The following is a 5,165-nucleotide window of genomic DNA, read 5'->3' as shown; positions in this document are numbered from 1 at the left end:
TATCTCATATGTAAGTGGCACATGGCTAGTCAAATCACCGAAGTGTAAAGTAAAGTGAGACATATGATCAAATCTGTTAATATTACAAGTGATGCTCACACCAATACACTAAGTCTTACTGTCCTAGTAAAAGGCACACTAGATATAAAATGGAGCTCGTTGCGAGACACAGGATTTAGAATTGAACGCGCACATGTAGGAATGGCACACGCTCTTGAATGATTGAACCAAAGTTCGTCGATAGACCTATACGACGACATGGCTTAGCGGTGAATGGTGCCTCGCTTTGGTATTCTCTTGCGCGGAGCACTTGCCTTATGATGTTACATGATGTTTTGGTATGAAATCGTGAAAATCCAACTTAAATTTATGATGTCATAAGAAAATGTAACCTTGACGAGATCTAAATTAAACAAGATTCATGGATGTGAAATACCCACAATGCCTTGCATTGGACGGTTGATCTGGCTTGTTACCACTCGCCCATGGCACTAGTAAATCATGTTGTAAAGGACATACGGAAAATATACTCCCTCCGTCCAACAAAAGATGTCTCAAGTTTGTCAAAATTTGGATGTATTTAGACATAACTTAGTGTATAGATGAATTCAAATTTGGTCAAAGTTGAGACATTCTCTGTTGGATGGAGGGAGTACATATTGTTTTCATCCGGTCAAAATATTTTTTGAAATATAAATACGGAGGGTCAGACCAAAACAATACCCAAAATGTCATATTTTGTAGACTGGAGTACCTTTTCCGTGTGATTGGAAGGCCCATATGTACACATGCATGCTTCATTCGCATCACGCTCATGCGACCATACGTCCATGGCACATGCAGAGTCTCCTTCGCAGCGAGTGTTGGATCATTACTAAATATAATGATGTTTTTGTCCTAAGTTAAACTTAGTTTGACCAAGTTTATGCAAGTGTACACTGATATATACACTGACCTAAATATATACACTGATAAAATAGTGTACCACAAAATTGTACACCATGACAAATTCCGATTTAACAAAGCTAATTTGGATAATTTGTGGATGGTTAGATTGCTCTACAAATCGGTCAAATTTTATCAAGTTTGTTTTAGAGCAAAGCTAGGACATGTTTTATGCTTCCTCCGTCCGGAAAGATGTGACGTGGACCGAGTGAGTACTTAGAAACAGAGTTGAGTTGGATCTCAACAATAGAAACTTGGATTTGTTTCGAGAGCAGAGTCCTGACAGGCTTGTGCGTTCTCCCGTTAGAACATGCAGCGGTAATTAAGCACCTCTCGGCCAGTAAGTTCATTGGAGTACGTACACCATAACGCCAAACGGCAACAAACGTCAAACGCCTGCCACGACGCCCGTGCATGACTTCCATCTAGGCTCTAGCCTTCTTTACATTGCGCTCGAGGATTCACCGGCCACTGGCATGTGGCTACACGGCCGGCCGGCCAGTAGCTTTTGCGATGTTTTCCATGGTTCCAACCACATCGAGTTAACCGGTGATCACGTACGTGTGCGCTCGTATTGTTGAATAATTAGATAATTTTGATGAATATTTTATTCAGAAAAATAATGTGTAAAATAAGTAGCATATTATATCATGTAAACTATACAAATTAAATACCAACGTACTGCAATAAAACTCATCTAATTTCACGGTATGAATAATAGAACTAATAATCAAAATCAACAAGAAAGAACAGATTACGTACGGTACTGTACTTTTTTCTTGTGTTTGTTTGTTGAGGTCGCTGACGAGTCCGGTGGCGTCGATGTTCACGCCGGCAGCAGCAGCAGCCTTGACTACCTCCTGGGCAGCGGGCAGCGCCTGCGCTTGCGCCTGTACAGCAGCAGTTGCCTGGGTTTGGAGTTGGGCAGCCTGCTGCTACGGATCTAGAGCGGTAGCCTGAGCCGCGGGATCTCCGAGGTCGTCGGCCATTGGTGATGAAGATGCCGACGAAACAGGGACGTGAAGAAGCGAGCAGTCACGTAAGAACGCTCCCCAAAAGCCTTATCGACCGTCTCCCGGGCAGGATCTCGAAGGTCGGGGTTCCGGAGGCCTGCTCTCCCGACGATCTGTGCACGAGGTCGACGGGATGAAGTACCAGTTATCGGCGAACGGCAAGATTGGATCGTGGGCGTGACGGCTAGGGTTGTGGCATGGTACGTCCGGAGGCCGCGATCGTCTTATTATATAGGCACACAGGCGGACTTCGGTTTGGTTTAGGAAATAAAAACCGAGTCCGCAATTATCGGGATTTGTTACGCGTCTGCAAGGGATTCCGATTGCCAAAAAAATAAGCACGACCTCGCCCCGCCCCGCACCGCACCGACCCGGCACGGCTCGAAATCAAAATCGATCCACGAAGCGCGCGCGCGTCGTGACGAGGCGAGGCGAGCGGAGGAGGACGAGGAGGAGCGCGCGTGGGGATTTTCCTTACTCACTTGCTCAAGAGGTGAGAACCAACATATCTTATATATTGGTCCAACTCCCCCTAAACTAGCAAGGTGAGACTATTCCCACTTCCTCATCCCACTCCATGAAGGGGTTTTTGAGATTTTCCAGAAATTAATTTCAGATTGGGCCTTGGGCCTTACCCAAAATTCAAACAATCCTCCACAATATCTCATAAGCACATACAATTGCCCTTGATCCAAAACTCTGTTTTTGATATACCAGCGTTTCAGTGGAGACCGGTTAAGGTTGAACATCCACCTAAACAAATAGCTTCACTCACGCACAACTGAACAATGGACAAATCTTGAATTGTCAGTTTTCTGTGTTAGAGCTTCGCTAAATTGTTGTTTGTTACTGGGCTGCCGAATGCTACCCCGCGGTGTGGAGCATATAAGTCATTCTCCAGGCTTTTTCATGAGCTTACTAGAGACCACCCAAATCTCATAGACTGTGACCAACAGTCAGGCTCATATAGGTGTGTTCTTTAGAGACTACTCTGTTGACAGTATCTCCCTTGCAAATTAATGCAACGCGTTAGAACACATTAAGTTAACAACTCACCATACAGTACACGAGAGTAATGCATCGTCAAGGGAGTGGGATAAAGAATGTACACTCTTCTCAATTATCCAATGACTTGTTTCCCAGGTCCTAATTCACGGGATCTCCGATCACATAGGTTGGTTTACCGCCATGGTAACTCACGTGGGTCGCAACCCCATCTCCCTTGATGCAGATTCTATCACATTCCTTGATAGACCCTTTGTAAAGGGATCTGCCAGATTTTTAGCCGTTGGGATATATCCCAATGCTATTATTCCGGAATTTCTCATTGCTCTGACAGATTTCAGACGTCTCCTAACGTGTCTTGATGACTTCATGTTATCTTTAGAACTGTTCACTTTGACTATCACAGTTTGATTGTCACAGTTCATAAGAATCGCTGGTATTGGTTTTTCAACAATCGGCAAGTCCATCAAGAGCTCACGAAGCCAGTCGGCTTCAACCGTGGATGTATCTAATGCTGAAAGTTCTGCTTCCACTGTTGATCTGGTTAAGATCGTTTGCTTGCAAGATTTCCATGAAACAGCGCCCCCTCCGAGTGTGAACACATATCCACTCGTGGCCTTTAGCTCATCAACATCAGATATCCAGTTTGAATCACTATAACCCTCAAGTACCTTGGGGTACCCAGTATAGTGTATACCATAGCTCATTATGCCCTTTAGATAGCGCATGACCCTCTCGAGTGCACTCCAATGATCATCTCCCGGATTCTTATTGAACCGATTCAGTTTGCTCACAGCAAAAGAGATGTCAGGTCTAGTTGCGCTAGCCAAATACATGAGTGAACCAATAATCTGAGAATATCTCAGTTGGTTTCTTCCAATTCTGTGATTCTTTCGAAGCAGAACGCTTGGATCATAAGGAGTTCGAGAATGTTTACAATCAGCATAGCCGAAACGACTCAAGATCTTCTCCACATAGTGAGATTGCAACAAAGTGATCTCACCATTGTCGCCTCTCACGAGCTTGATATTCAGAATAACATCAGCTACACCAAAGTCTTTCATGTCAAAGCACTTCGACAAGAAAGTCTTAACCTCTTCAATCACTTTGAGGTTAGTTCCAACTATTAGTATGTCATCGACGTACAAACAAAGTATAACTCCCTCACCCCCACCATGGCGGTAGTATACACATTTGTCAGCTTCGTTTACAACAAAGCTGACAGATGTTAAAGTTTTGTCAAACTTCTCATGCCATTGCTTAGGAGCTTGTTTCAGGCCATATAGAGACTTTAATAACTTACAACTTTGCCTTCATGATCCTTTATTACAAATCCATCTAACTGGTTCATGTAAATTTCCTCGTCCAACTCTCCGTCAAGGAAAGCTGTCTTAACGTCCATTTGATGGACGATCAGATCATATGAGGAGGCAGCCAGTGATAGTAATATTCTGATTGTGGTCAATCGAGCTACAGGTGAGTAAGTATCAAAGAAATCTTCACCTTCTTTCTAGGTAAAACCCTTGGCCACAAGCCGCGCATTGTACTTCTCAATAGTACCATCAGGCCTAAGCTTTTTTTTGAATATCCACTTGCATCCTACAGGTTTGCACCCGTACGGATGGTCAACGACCTCCCAAGTACCATTAGCCATGATAGAATCCATCTCACTACGAATGGATTCCTTCCAATAGTCTGCATCCGGAGATGCAAAGGCCTCATTAATGGTTTTAAGGTTGTCATCCACAAGGTACACAATGAAATCATCACCAAAGTATTTAGCAATCCTTTGTCGCTTACCCTTAATAGGGGCTTCATTGTCATACCACTCAGGAATCTCATCAAGTGTTTGTTCAAAATTTTCCACTGGGATGGCTGGTTCAGGAGCTACACCATGATCCTGATTTTCCTCTGAACTGACGAATTCAGCAGGTACATCATGATCCTCTCTAGATGTGCTATACATATCTCTCATGGGAAATATGTCCTCAAAGAATGTAGCATCCCTGGACTCCATAATTGTACCAACGCTAATGTCAAGTACTACAGAATTTACAACCAAGAATCTATAGCCAACACTCCGAAGTGCGTAGCCAAGAAAGACACAATCAACGATTTTTGGTCCAAGCTTATGTTTCTTGATAATTGGCACATTGACTTTCTCCAAACAACCCCAAGTCCGTAAGTAAGAAAGTGTGAGTC

The sequence above is a fragment of the Brachypodium distachyon genome, chromosome 2, assembly GCF_000005505.3.
Source record: "Brachypodium distachyon strain Bd21 chromosome 2, Brachypodium_distachyon_v3.0, whole genome shotgun sequence".
Lineage (NCBI taxonomy): Eukaryota > Viridiplantae > Streptophyta > Magnoliopsida > Poales > Poaceae > Brachypodium > Brachypodium distachyon.
This window is presented reverse-complemented; position numbering follows the sequence as displayed.